The 15,712-nt window shown below is 35.8% G+C and overlaps 1 long non-coding RNA gene across 1 annotated transcript in view; it reads left to right on the forward strand.

Annotated features, from left to right (window-relative positions):
• The window catches only part of LOC139789520 (uncharacterized), a 70,404-nt gene that overhangs the window by 26,912 nt on the left and 27,780 nt on the right, over nt 1-15,712 (forward strand). Inside the window, exon 2 of the long non-coding RNA XR_011723189.1 lies at nt 12,340-12,396. This is a non-coding gene — a long non-coding RNA (uncharacterized lncRNA). The remainder of the gene's footprint in view (nt 1-12,339; nt 12,397-15,712) is intronic.

A 15,712-nucleotide genomic window follows, 5' to 3' on the forward strand; every position in this document is an offset into this window, starting at 1 on the left:
AGAGCTGGCTAGACTTAGGTCTAACGTCCTTATGAAATGTCAAAGTCAATCTAAACTGGGGTTAGTTTGTGAGTGTTTTTTAATTCCTCCCAGAAAAGCCCTGTATTTGAGGTCTGATTTAGCAAAAGGATGGTCAATGAGAAAAAAACATTGGCTTTTGTAATGCAACAGATTGTTCAAGGTTTCAGTGGTGGGTTTTGTGTGGGGGATGTAGTATTTTGGTATATACAGTTTTTGAGACAGAATTTCTGTAAGAAATTTCAATAGGTTTGGAAGTCTCAGTTAAGTTCTGATTTGATGTCCCAAAAATCAACTTCAGATACTTCAGTACTTTATTTTTACTTAATTTATGATGTTGTTGACTTTTAAGTGTTCTTGGCCTGTTCTGGATCATGAATTTGGAAGTCTTTTAGCCACTAAAGTTTCTCCTGGAACTGAAATCTACTTTCCTAGGGGGGCTTACTGGAATTAGAAGCCAGCTTACTACGGTTTTCCAGACATCCCATCTGTAAGAAAAATTAGTTAGAGGGAAGAAAAAAAGATTGCAAAGGATTGTGTTATACATCTTTTTATTTTGAAAGTCTAGCTTTTGAGTAATTATACAGTAATACTACTATGTTTTTTTAGCATATTATAGAGTAATATCATTATGAGGTTGGTTTTTTTTGTTTGTTTTTGTTTGTTTGTTTTTTGTTTCCTTATACCTGTTGGAGTGAAAAGGGCAAGGAAAAAAATTTCTACCACCTATCACAAGATAAATCTAAAACATTTTTCAGCAGCAGTTTAAAAGTTTTTGTGAAGAATCTAATTATGATGTCACTGTAACCAGATTAAACAAGTTTATGTAAATATAACAACATTATTTGCTGTTTGGTGAGTGGATTCTTTGAATGACGTGTAAATAATTGAGAGAGCTGAACCTCTGCCTTGTAGAATATCTTGGAAAACATTGAATGGCATGTACTCAAAATTAAAAATAACCAAAATCAGAATCTTGACGAGCAGTAAGTCAAGATGCTCAAAACTGGGTTAAGGACTTTTAATTTTACTTGTTTTGGGAAAATTCCTATTAAATCTTGAGCCTCTACTTTTGTTTTGCGTAACTGCTTCGTAATACTTGATAGAAAACCAAAAGGTTCCTTCTGCTCTCTTTACATTGGTATCACCTCCCTTGGATTTTTTTTGTTTTTTAGCTTGCTTTGTAGACTTCATATTCAGGTTGAGGTAGTATTGGATTCAAGCAGCTGAACAGTACTATAGTAGCCTATCTGGACAAATCAGAGAATGCTGTAGTGAAAAATTAAATTGGTGGTAAAACTGCTAAGAAAGTGGAGAAGAAGGTTGTGAGGAATTTATTATCTTTCACATTTTCTATGTGAGAAGAGAACAAATCTACTGTAGATTGTTTCTTCAGCTATTCTGTGACCATGTTATCCTTGTGATTTTTTTCAGGGAAGTTTCTTTGGTGACAGTACAGCTTGGAAGAGCTTAACAAAGAGGAGAATAAAAGTTTTTGTTATGAAATACCATCAAAAACAGGGGTCTTGAGTCTTCTTCCTCTGTTGAATGCTGAACTTGTTAGACAGCAATCTCCTTCTTACATTAAAAATGAAGAATTTTTCCCTGGACTATATTTTTATTTATGCCCTTTTATGTTTTTAGTTTTTGTGGTGGTTTGGTTTTTTTTTTTGTTGTTGTTGGTTTGTTTGGTTTTGGTTGGGTTTTTTTGTTGTTGCTTTTTTTTTTTTTTTTTAATAAGTAGTGTTTGGTTTTAGTGAGGTGGTTTTTTTTTGTTTTTGTTTTTTGATAGAAAATTTTCTACATTTTCTTATTAACCTCATGACAGAGAAGGTAAATAGCAAAAGCAGCAGGCAGGGAGTGTTGGTGTTAAGTTTACTCAACATCCTCATAAAGTTATGACAAATCAGAATTTCTGCCTTTCTTGACTGCATACCTATTATTCAGTTATTGCATCTCACAATCTATGCAGGCTTTTTGCAGGCTATCTAAATTTTAATTTTTTTTCGGTTGTTATCTATTGCATTTATTTGTGTTAATTAGAGATGATGCCACTGACTTGAAGAAGTATATTAAAGCTTGAATTTATATCCTGAATGAGTTTCCTGGAGACAAAGGATGAATATAGCTCTCAAGGAAGCTAATAAAATTTGCTTATGCTTCCCAATTCTGGATGATAAATTTTAAATATGAGACTGTGAATACTATAATAAGTATTATAAGTCTGTTATAAATTCTGGCCCCATTTATCATTGCCTTCTTTAAATTCACTTCCAGAAAGACCCCTTTGAAGGTAAAACATTATACAGGCCAAGTGTTAATAGCCACACAAAAACAAGTTCAGCTTGTACTTCTATCAGCATCAATACAAAGTTACAGTGTTGCCTTTCAGTAGGCCCTGGGGAGGAACAATGCACATCAACTGAGGCTTCAAAATAATTCACATTGCTGCTGTTTTTCTTGAAACATTAAAGTGAATGATGAAAATGAGGAAATGAGTGCTGGCAAGCGGTTAGCAAGAGGCAAGCAGTGTGCAGCCATGTCCATGTGGCTATCCTGCTTTGCCTCCTCAGCTCATGACCTGCAACGCCCTGAACACTTTAGTCCTGGATCTTTGCAGAAAAGCAGTTACAAGCAGTGCCAAATTGTGATTCTTTTGTGCTCTCAATACATGTCCTCCAGGGGCTAGGATGAAACCACCGCATTCATTTGCACTTGAGTAAAAACTACATTGTTTTTTGCAGTCATTTGGCATCATGTTCAAAAAATATAAGGTCAAATTCAACTCTAGTGTTGCAACTCAAATTATTTCAATGGCATTTTGCCCACCTACATCAGAGCTGGATTTGGCCCATCATCTGGATCTACTTAGTGAATACTGTGCTAAATGTTCAATGCCTTGCACAGGGTTTTAGTTATGTGCTTACCATTGAATTAAATGGGAATTGTATTCTTAGGATCTTATCCAAATTATGAAGCCGTAGGACTGTGAAGGGAACTGTATTTTTGTTAAAGTTTTTGCAGGACCAAGCACACTAGAACTTAAGTTGCAGTTGTGGTGCTGTGTGCATCTATAACACATCTTGTAAGTGTGAAAAAATCCGTTCTGGTGCCTCAAAGATGGGAATGCAGTGATACTGAATTATCAAAAGATTAAACTTGCTGACATGGGGTTACTTTGTTTCTGTTTCTGAATAAGTGATATCTTCATATATAAAACAGAATCAGAGTAAAGTTTTCTTAACTATGATCCTACTAATTGCTTTAGAGAATATTTGAGGTTTTTCTTCTTGCAAGGCAATGCCTAGTAAAAAGTCCCTTTCTTCATGCTTGCAAATTCAGTATTGTCTTGTTTATATTTCTACATACTTAAATGTTTTTTTAGAAGGAATGTATTTTAAAATGTTGCCGAGTTTTATTAGCTAATGGATATCTGCAAAGTTTTGATGATCAAGGGAGCAACAATGTAAGTCAGAAGCCTTCATAAGTAGATTCATTACACGTCCCCATGTGTCCAGCCGCAAGTGATCAAGCGGTTTTCGTCATATTTGTGTATATAAAATGAGGCTTTCAAAACCAGGATGTTTTTGCAAAAGTATTTAATTTTCTAGGCATAAAATCTTGACTTCCTGCAGATCTATTAGGACTTTGGAAATGCTTTCATTTCTGACAGTTAAATTGGCTATTGTTGACAGAGAACAATCTCAGTGGCTCTAGCTTACCTAAACCAAGTACTTGACATGCTGTTCTCCAAGATCTTTTGAAAACAGTACAGCAATGGAGTCTTGGAACAAGGTTTTTATTTCCATTTCTAAGAATTAGATTTTTCTAAGCATGAAGCCCTTCTGGAAGAGAAATTAGCAAAAAATTTAGGTTTAAGAATGGAACCCAAGTTTATTATTTTCTTCCCACACTTGGCTGTTATTGTTTCAGATTTGATTAATGCAAATAAAATAAATTATGTGAAATTACCCAGTTAAGGCACTTAGCTTTAGATTTATCTAGAGGTTGCCTTCATGCAGTTGTAGTCTGCCTGTCCTGTCCAGTTCTAAGTTATATCATTATATCAATAGTTTCTATAGATCTTATCATTTGGGATAGCCTCATGATTTTTTTTTCCTTTTAGAAGCTCTAAGTGTAGTTGAAATACTTGTGCTTTTTCTCCCCTGTTTGGTGGCTCTGTAGTTTACAGGGTGTGTGAAGAATACATGAGGTGGGAAAGGAAGGATGTGGTGAACGTGGCAGGGGTAAATTCCAGCAAATACACATACAGATTACTGCTTAATCAATGCAAAATAACTATCTAAGGCCCATGTTACAACGCATGAAAAAAGCAAGCTCTGCATGAAATGTTTCTCAAATCAGCAAATGAAGTAGAAATGCAAGTGCATAAAACTGGCACTGGACTCTGACAGTGAATACACTGGATTTTGAAGTTAAAATCTTTGCTCTGTGGAAAAGATCTGTACCCCTGAGGGAGGTTTAGTTGAGAATATTAAGGCTGACCCATAATCAGTAATTCAGAAAACAGATCAAGGACACTGACTTCATTGCAGCTTACTCTGCAGAATCAGTCACAGGAGAACAAGAGCTGTGAAACTGCCATGAGTCAGAGATCTAAAAGATGCCTTAGAAGAGAGAACCAAAAAAGTAGGGAGCAGCAATTTTAACCAGAGCTCTCAATATATTTTGATATATTTTTCAAAATAATGGAAAATTTGGGAGATTAGATCTGGTACATTACTTAGTAGAAGCTTAAACCAGAGTGTTTTTTTGGCACACTGTCAGTTTGTAGGATTTTATGGTCTATCACCTAAAGATAAAAGAAACTAATTAATGAGCTGGTTAGATGTTCTTTATGGTAATAATCTCAAACATATGAAAGAAACATTTGCAAACCCTGGTCTCTAATACACAGGTAATTCAAGGTAGTAAAAAGCTTTCATCTGTAGCAGAAAAAGTAAAACATTGGGAGCAAAATATGTGACCTATTTTTTTTCTGGCTATAAATAATATGAGGAAAAACTCACTGTGGAACATTATTTTGATTTGCTGATGAGTAGTGAGTGAACTAACCAAAGTTTTGGGGAATGGAAGATTTTCTCAAGAACTTAGATAGTTTATACAGAATTAAGTCGATCTATTTTGTAAGAACTGTAAGGATTCTAAAGCTATCCAATGGATGTTCCCGGTTTACTGTTCACACCTTAACACACAGGAAGAGAAAGCAAGTTTTAAGTAATTTGTTCTGCTGCACATCCTGTCACAAAACTAACCATTGCAAAGGGTTCAGGAATTTCTTCAAGACTGGAAGAAAAACACCAGTACAGAAAGTACAGAAGACTTATATACAGTTTGGTTGAGTTGGTAATGCCATTGTAGTACCAAATAATTTAATAACTTTTGAGAGAGGACAGAGCAAAAAGGATTTGAATTGGTGAAGAGAAGATTTTTATGAACTAGTTTGTATTTCAATCTCCAAATTGATCCTAGTCACTTGCAGCTTCTGCATGGGAAATTACCTTCATGCAATGTTAAAAGTTGCTGTGGTATTTGCACTTGAATAAATTGAGTTTGGTTGGTGTGGAGTTTGGAGGCTGAAAATTAAGCATTTAAATTCTTGGTGAAGACTATAAATGCTACAATATAAAAACAACATTTGTTGCCTTTGCTAGTGTTCTATTACTCATTTATTTCCCAGAGCTCATTTTTGCTCTTTTTCTTTCCTGTGACTTAACAAAAAGGCACTGATAGTTATCAGAAACCTCTCTAGGTAGCTGTCATCACAGTGTTATTTCTCTTTCTTCAGTGCAGTATTCCTAAATATAAGGCCATTCTGAGCTGCAAGTAAAGACAGTAAAAGCCCAAAAGAAATGAAAAGAATTATGTGCCCATCCAGGGAGCAGAAAATGCTTGGCTCTTGATTAAAAAAAGTAGCCAGGAAAAGAATTCCAAACTTAGTCCATTTTGGAGAGAGCCTAGCCCAGTAATTAAAAACCTAAACAGTTTATTCTTTTTGATTCCAAAACCAAGAGCTCAGTCCTTTGTTGAAGACCTGGTGCAGAGATTTAAGAAGAATCCCAGATGGATGAAGAGGCAATTTGGATCTATCCCAGGAACTTTTATGCCTAATAGGAGATGACTTGTGGAGGAGAAATTGCTCAGAACTTGGGAGATCTCTTTGCAGCTGAAAGATCTGGCTGATAATCTCAATCAAAGAAGGAGCAAAGCACTCTGCCAGAAGTTTAGCAGAGAACTAAAAGAACCTAGTCAGGAGACATGCTGTTTGGATTTCAGGAGTTTGGACAGAAACGAAACTTATTTATATATTTTTCTTTAAATGAAAGTTAAGGGTGGTAGAAAATAGGCTGTCATCAGAAGTAATGGTTTCAAAATCTACTAGTTTTCATACTGCCATTTCATAGTCTGTCTTTTTGCTGTTCAGATTGTGTAGAAGGAAATTGAAATCTGTTTATGCTTTTGAAACATTACTTGCAGTGTCCTAATGAATAGTTTCTTTTCAACAAGTAAGCACTATTTTATGGTGCTGTAATAGTAGAGATGTCAGAGGTTTCAGGAGTGATTATTATCTTGATCATCAGGACCCATGAACATACCAGGAGGCAACTTCTGAGATTGTAGATATATACTTCTAGAGCAGCATAATGTTCTAGTTTTGTCCACTTATTGGCACTCAGCAGCTGTTTAAATTGAACATCAGTACTGGTTTAAGCACTGGGTTAATGGAGGCATATGTATACATTTTTCAAATATGGTATTAATCTACAAAGCAGGACTAGCACTTTTATGTTGCCCCCCAGAATCCATTTAAGAAGGACTGAAAACACAATGAAGAATACTGGTGATAACTGGAGCTGAGGGTAAAACTACAGGAACTTTTACACTAACTAGATGGTAGAATTATACACATTAGGGCTTGTAGAGTTGCATTTTAAGAAATCAGTTTCAATTCTGGGGCAAAATTTCTTACTGAATTTCTTCTAAATTGCCGTGCAAGTACCTACACTTACATAGCCTGTAATGACAAATTTAGAACAAAAATTTATTTGGAAATTTTTTAGGAATAAGACTAGAGGTTTTCTAGGGCTCCGACCTTTCAGCAGTTTCCTTGACCAGCACACTATATGGCCTACTTATGACTGGGGGTTTGAACTAATAAGGTTTTGCATATATCTGCAAACTCATCTTTTGTTATTTCTTTACTAGATGTCTTTTTAAAAGTCTGGTTGTTTCTGGTTTTTTGCAAGTTGTGTATCAAATGAAAGCCTGTCATCTCTCTTCTTCTTGCTGTCTTTCCCCTGCAAAGCCCTAAAGCCAGGACATCCCTCCAAAATTCATGCCTTCTCATAATGCGTTCCCATTCAGACTCAGCTGCTTGATATCTTTAAGCCTCAACCCCCTCCTTGCTTCTCTGTGTAGAGCTGGAAGATGGCATTCTAGTGTTGGTTGTATTCTTGCAGCAAAAGCTGCAAACCACACAGGCTACCAAGAGGTGACCTCTGCAGCATACTTGTGTAGAAGGGCTTCAACTCAGGTAACCCATCACCCTTTTTTGGGGAACTCTTCAAGCTCTGCTCAGCCAGCAGCTTTGGAAATCTCTGCTCCAAAATCTTTGCCTATGGTAAGGTTTTAATAGTTACCAGCCTATACAGAATAATACCTTTCATGTCTGTCTAGAGTGAAATGGTTAGGTTTATTGCATAGAAGACATTTTAAGAGCATGAATAACTTGTATCATTAAAAGACCCATTCATATCAGTACTGTAGTATACTTGCATTTTTGAATAATTATTTAATTACTTAATTTTTTAAGAAGGTTCCAAAATCACTGTGCTTTGTAACTAATAGTATACCTGGTGATTATTTTATGTAAAAGGAGTAGTTAAGCATACTACAGAAACACAGAATCACAAAATTATACAGGTTGGAAGGGAACCCTGGAGATCATCTAGTTCAAGCCCACTTCCAGAGAAGGTTCATCTAGAACAGATTTCACAATATTGCATCCAGGCAGGTTTTGAATGTCTTCAGAGAAAGACACGCCATAATCTCTCTGGGCAGCCTGTTTCAGTGCTCCCTCACAGTAAAGGATTTTCTCCTCCTATTCAGATAGAACTTCCTGTGTTCAAATTCATGCCCATTATTCTTGTCCTGTCACTGGGCACCACTGCAAAGAGTCTGTCCCCATACTCCTGAAACCATCCCCGTGGATATTTAGAAACATTAAAAACATCCCCTTAGTCTTCCCTCCTTCAGGCTAGCAGACCCAGGTCTCATCTTTTTCTCATATGAGAGATACTCCAGTTCCCTAATAATCTTTGCAGCGCCCACTGGAATCTCTTCAGTAGTTCCTTCTTTTCTTGTACTGGACACAGTAGTCCAGGTATGGCTTCACCTGAAGCAGAGTAGAGGCAGAGGATAACCTCCCTTGACCTACTGGCCACACTCTTCTTAATGCATCCCAGGATGTCATTTGCCTTCTTGGCCAAAATGGCACATTGCTGCCTCATGATTAACTTGTCCACCAGGATTCCCAGGTCCTCCACAGAGCTGCTTTCCAGCAGATCAACCTGTAACCTGTGCTGGTGCATGGAGTTATTCCTCCCTGGGTGCAGGACCCTATGTTTTTCCTTTGTTGAACTACATTAGGCTTCTCTCAGCCCAACTCTCTAGCCTGTTCTGGTCTCGTTGAATGGCAGTACAGCCTTCTGGTGTATCAGTCACTCCTAGTTTTGTATCATCAGCAAATGTGCTGAAGGTACACTCTCCCTTTTTCTAGATCATTGATTAACAGGCTGAACAGGACAGGACCCAGTGCTGACCATAGGGAAACAACTATAGCTATAGGCCTCCAGCTGGAGGTCACAAATCTATGAGCATAGCCATCCAGCTAGTTCTCACTGGAAAAAGGTAGAATTTCTTTAGGCATTAGGAATAAATGCTTCAGTGTAAGGATGGTGAGACTTCAGAACAGGCTGTTCAGGGAAGTTGTGGATGCCCCATTCCCTGGAAGTGTTTGAGGTCAGCTTGCACCATGTTTTTAGTAACCTGGTCTAGTAGCAGGTATGTCTGCCCATGCAGGGGCTTGTGGGTTGGAACTAGATGATCTTGAAGGTCCCTTCCAACCCATTTTGTTGTTCTGTGTTTCTATGACATAGTCTGGTAAGTTCTACAGTAATATATATGCTAAACACTTAACCTTTGTGGTCATAAACACAATTCTTTTCCTAAATATCTTTTTTTACCTACTGGTATCTGTTCTAATATAAAAAACAACTGGTTGGCTTGTTGGGGTGGGTTTTTTTGTTTGTTTGTTTTTGGATTTTTTTGGGGTTTTTTTTGTTTGTTTGTTTTCTGGTTTTGTTTTCTTATTTGTTTGTTTTTTTCTTTTTTTCTTGCCCTAAATTGAACTGGGAGCATAGAGACAGTCCCAATTCTTCCCTTGGAGAGTGATTTCAAAGCCAGATGTATCACTTGACATTTCTTAAAATTGTTTTCTCTGTTCTACAGAGAATTAATTTACAGCTTTCTATATTTACAATATTTCATAAAAAGAGAGAAACTGTGTTTGGCTTTGTTCAATAACAGCTGAACAGCTTGAAATGAGGTATCTTCAAAGTAACAAAAAAAATTGTTTAAAAACGTCAGAAAATCAAATAAAATAATCATAATCAAATGTTGCTGAGCTGTGTTTGGATCCTACAAATTAAACTCTGATCAGACTGTAGAAGCAAAGTGATGCGGTGTTCTCTCTTCTGGGCCAAAGCTTAGAGATTTGGGCTATACATTAGTTTTCTGTTGGTTTTTTTTGTTGTTGTGTTCTTTTTCTAAAATAAGGTTTTTATATGTTAGTTTCAGAAAGGCTGAGCTGCCTTTTGAACATTCATGCCTATGATTACTTAGATTTGTACTGTTACTTTATTTTAGTCAGACCTCAAGTTAGTTCTATTTTTCATCATGCACTGCTTTTTATCACTAAGAATCTCCATCTCTTGAGAAAAATGAAGCGGAAGAAGACCAGCATGCCTACTGAAAGCTTGCAGGTATCAGAATATTTTGGTATTAGTATTTATGCTGCAAACCCTATATTGTCAGGAAGAGACTCCCTGGAACCCCGAATCGCTCCTGGGTAAACCAGCAGCAATGTGTTGGTTCATTTTCATTCTTGACTTTGCATATAGTTAAATAAAGAGCTGCAGATTTTATGGCAATGTAGTGACATTGCCACTGGGACATTTTTTTTGCATGAGCTTCTCTCCTTTGGCCATTCTCCATCTTCTAAAATGAAGATGACATAGTTTCATAATCCTGTTTGAGATGACTGATGGTCATTTCATTCAATTTCCACTATTCTTGGCTGCTGCTATTGCAAATTAGTCAGCTCAAGAAGGCAGGCCAAGGTGGGATTCTAAATAATTGCTGTTGGAATGGTAGGTTTTATGTCTGGTCTAAGGAAAAAGAATGACTATACACATAGGAGATTTTTCTCTTCTCTGTAAGCTCTGCATAAAAATAATAATAATAAAAAATATTCCTCTTTTGGTTCATTTATTCTTGTGAACGTACTCATTTAAGGTAGGAAAGTAGACTTTTACCCATATGAAATCTGAGTCTTAGTGATCTGCTTATGATTCAAAACTATCACAGTACATCTGAGTGTATTTGCAGTTCCAACTAATTCTTCACAAGTTCTTTAAGCTGCATTGTGTAGTGTATGTTTTTACTTTCGTTGCTCTTACTGAAGCTCTATTAGTTTCAAAATAAAACATGTATGTAACAAGGCTGTCTGTGACATTTTTAGGACAGTTTCAAAGGCAAAAAGCATGTCAAGGTGAATTGCTTAGTAACAGTCATGATGCTTTATCCAAAGCCAGCTGAAGTGACCTTGGAAAGGGAAGAGGAACCTTTTGCCTTGGCTACAGATCCATAGTGTTCTACACCTGAATAGTTTTTAAGCTGTTTGCTTTCATCACCATCACTTCCTGTTGCTTATTGAAATTTTCTTTTATAAATTCACTTCTGGGGATGTAAATTTTAACTTGGTAATACCTAAGAAAAAAATAATGGGTTTGGAACAGTGTACCTTGGAGAAAGAGATCTGGAATCCTTGGCGTTGTTGAGCGGGTTGATTGAGTAAATTTCAGCCAGGACCACAGGAAATGCATCAATAATGATATATAGTCAAAGTTCAGGAACCAGATGAATTTTACGGAGAATATTTTGAGCTACAAAAATGAAGCAAAGCAATGACCATTCAGTCTTTGGTATCTATCTTTGTTATTGGCTATTTCTTTGGAGAAATAAAATATAAATTGTTTTTCTGTGGTGGCTTTTCAGGTATCAGTGCTGAGGTTACCATGGAAAAGAAATATAAAAAGAAAGACAACAGCTTGAGGGCATAAATACAAGACTTTTCATGATCAGGAGCACTTTCTGGTCATTTCCTACTTATTTTTCGGGACACTGCAGGAAGATAAAACATGTTTTGATATGTGAAGAAATACACAATTTCCATTGAAATCACTATAACAATCATAAAACATGAAAATGTCTAAGCCTGTATTTTTAATTTTTTTAAAAAAAGCATAGTCATTAGGTCATCTTACAGATGTATTTTTTTTAATTCCTGTTGTCAGTTATAAATCTGTCCATGTATAACTAAGATAGATCTATTTCAACACAGATTTTATTCAAAACATCCTAGTGAGTATTTTGTGTTTGCTTGTCCCTTTATTTATCCGCCGTGAATGAGCTGTTGCAGATCTTGACCACAAAATATTGTCTCTCTGCATCCAGCTTCTGCAGCCTGAAAAATTTCAGTTTTTCAGTTTCATCTGTTTAGGTACTTTGGTACTTTTTTTTTTTTTTTTAAGATGCTGTTGCTAAACATAAAAGAGAATGACTTGTCCGGCTTCATTGAGCTGCTTTCTCACAGTGTCAATCAAATCCAGAGTCCTCTGTAATCATACCATGCCTCTGAGTTCAGCCCACTGGATAGGTCCTACTGATTACTGAAGTCCTAGGAAGAATATTCTACATCCAAAGCAGAACATTCCTTCTCCTCTCAAAAATTACCTGTCTCTGCCAGGCCTTTTTAATGTCCTCTTCCACCTTCTTTCTCAGGACCTACCAATTTGAAATTAATTGCCCTGAGGAATACCCATAGTAATCTAGAGCCTAGGAATTAAATTCCATGTTCATTATGAATTCTATCTTATTTCCAGGCCCATCAGAGAAACTGATAGTTTTGTTATTCCAAAATCTCTGTACCTGCCTATAGTAAATTCTTTCTTTCTTTAGGTTTTTTCTTACTGGACATATTGTATTGTGGATGTGTATGTGAATGACACAGTGAAGGTAAGACAATATCACACTCAGACTCTTTGATTTAATTTTAATAATTTTAATATTAACACTAATATTGTGGAGTTGGACTCAATTTTTTAGGTCCCTAACATTCTGTGGTTCTGTGGTTCTGTGGTATGAACTGGACCCAGGGACAATGAAGGCATGGGCATGCAGAAACAGTTGTAGACTGTGAAGGGAATCTGAGTACATGTTTTAGTTAGCATGTACTGAAGTTTATACCATTGTTTTTGCAGTCTAAATGTATGTAAAACTCATGTCCCAAAGTCTATTAAAATTCTTGAATCCATTTAATTTTATCAGCATGAACATTTGGATAGCCCTTTTTATTGTTTATAGCAAAAATACTAATTGACTTAAAGTCAATTAAAACACATAGTAGTTTTTTTTTTTTTATAAATGAAAACATACTGTAACACCAAAATGGCCAAGTCCTACTTTCCTTCTCCAGGTAGAAGACTTATCAATTTCAGCAATGTTTTGTCTGAATAAAGGTTAAGAAAGATTTACTAGAAGCACTGCCAAATACATTGATGCAATTTTTGCTTTCTCTCACCTACTATAGTTTGAACAGAGCTTTCTCCTCCACACCTTTAAAAAAACTTCTAAGAAAAAAGGCACAATTCTCAGTCTCTATCAAGAAGGCTATGCTTAAACCAGTTTCCATGAACATCATGAACCCCATGAATTCTTTCAAATTTCATAAAAGCTATGAAAAAATACATAGAAAATGCAAGTCAGTCTTTATACAGTGAAAGAGTAACTACTGTGACACTGCAGTGTGTAAGTCCTGTTTATCTTCTGAATGTGGAGGTGTGTGTCTGGATATACCTGCTTCAGAAATCTACACAAGACCAAAAACAAGTGAATAATTTAAGGATGCTTCATACAATACATTCTCGTGCTTTTTTATTTGTAAAACTAAAGGAAATCTGAGTCATTGCAATCCTAGAATGTAATGCCATATAAATGAAAACCAGACCACAAACAATGAATCCAAGTACATCATTATAGGTTGAGTAATGTGAATGACTTACATAAACTATGGCTGAAACTCAGGATTTAGCAGGAGACCATCACCCTTAATTGCACTAAAGAAAATTAAAAGCTCATTACTCTGCAAATTGTCCATCAGGAATAAGAATCTTATCAATCCAAGTCATAAGTATTTAAGAAGGGTAATTTAAAATTTTGATTTATCTATTTTCCTTTATCTTATCTATTTTTCCTGTGTTATGAGTCTCCTTCTATTTATCCACTCTGTTTTCCCAAATGAGGAATTAATTGCATCTTCACCTAGTCCCCATTGCCAGGAGGATTTTTCAGCTCAGGATCCTTGTCAAAATCATGTGTCTCTGAAGTCCTTTCTTGTTTAACTAAGAAAGCTCTCTCATAAGCTCAGCATTAGGTTCCTCCTTTTCTGAGCCACTGGTTCCACATAACAATAATAAAGCTGATTCTAACACACCCTTGAAAAAAAAGAAAATGTTATTGATAGCTGCAAGGTCTATAGGACCTGAGTTATCTTTGTTCCTACTCTTCTTTTAATAAAGATGTGAAACATCTATCAACCACCTCTTGTTGGTGTCAGCTAGCATCACCATTAGCCTCTTGTTGTCTACACTGGATGAAGTCATTCACTAAGAAACACCATTTATAGGCTGCAAATGATGAAATAAACCACAGATCATTGAAGGCTTTGAGGGGCTGTGAAGAGAGGAGGCATTAAATTTAGAACAAAACTTAAGTCCTGCAAGATGATGTTGTAACATGTCCAGTGTGTTTTTACATAGACATACTAAGGAAATCTCACTTAAATTGCCTCAAAGACCATGAAAATTCCTTGGTGGTAGGAAATGGAAGACATTGAAGTCCTACTAAGAACAAATACATCAGGGATTTCTCAAATGTACATTTGAAGTGGCTGGCCATATGATCTTAACGTGTGGGAGCAGTGCATTACATAAGTCATTTAGGTGTAGTAAACACTATTTTTTGGGAGTTGTAAGCGGTATAAGGGCTATAAAGATGTTCTAGAGGTAATCCTAAAAATGTGAAAAGTCCACTGATTTATGTGCTCATGATTCTCCTAACAAGAAAAAAAAAAAAATCGCAAAAGATGATTTAAGCAGCTATGGTTCAGCTAGCTGAAGAAAAGTTTTTTTGATTGTTTTGTTTTGTTTTATTTTGTTTTAAGAAGGAACTACACTTTCTTAAACAATTGTGCAGTGAAAACATTTCTTGGATTTCATAATTATAAGAGAACTCATCATCAAAAACTCACCATCAGAATTAATGTAGAGACAAATTTGTTTGCTGCCATCACGGATAATAAGCAGAACAGAACAAACAATCTCTAAGCAGTAGCTAGTTTAACTTTTTGCAGCTCAGTTTTTCCAGTTCCATTTTGAATACCATGAGAAGCAGCAACAAATTTCATGATTAATTTCATGAATATTTTTCCTAACAGAATTTCTCATAACAGGCACTGTTACATTTGAGTGTGAGATAGGAGACAGGGATTTGCCATCATCTGCTGAAGAGATGTTTGATGCAAATGAAATCTTTTTACAGACTTATTTCAGGAGCTACTTTTCTCTACTTTCTCTAACACCTGCTTTACTGTAGTGGAAGTACTTAATTTCAGGTATAAGAAGACAGTTCAGAGCTCACCTTATTCTGTAAAGTAGAAGCTCTCACCTAGGTCAGGGAGACTAAATCCAACTGGAAAATAAATATTAAATTAAATAAATAGGTATTAAATAAATATTAAATAATTGATAAATAAATAATAAATATTAAGGCTTAAAACCATTTTCTTGTATTTACAGACAGACTGATGAGTGTAGGAGACAAAAGCATGAATATGTGATTGCACTGAGATAACTGTGAAGCCATTTTATCCATTGGTAGCAGTTCTTCCCTGCATTAAGTCATCAGATTGATGTTAATACAAACTTGGTTTAAGAATACTAAGATGAACAACTTCGTGCTACTCATAAGCAACTCTTTGAGAAGTATGCCTTGAGAAATCCTACTAGATTAAATAAGCTGCTGAAAGCTTCTTCTCGAGTGAATCATGACAAACTAGGCATTTTCTCTGCTTCTGCAGCTGGTTCATCTGGTACAAATACTATTGATTCATCTCCCTGAGCTCCAGATATAAAACAAACTGAAATATTAGAAAGTAGAAAACTAAATATAACATTTTCTTAAACTTGAGGTAGCAAAGCATTTTATTTTTCTACAATGAGTGTTCCTTGAACTTCTTGAGGAGCCAGATGTCCTTTTAAATTTGACAAAAATA

This window comes from Heliangelus exortis, chromosome Z (assembly GCF_036169615.1).
Source record: "Heliangelus exortis chromosome Z, bHelExo1.hap1, whole genome shotgun sequence".
NCBI classification, from domain to species: Eukaryota; Metazoa; Chordata; class Aves; order Apodiformes; family Trochilidae; genus Heliangelus; species Heliangelus exortis.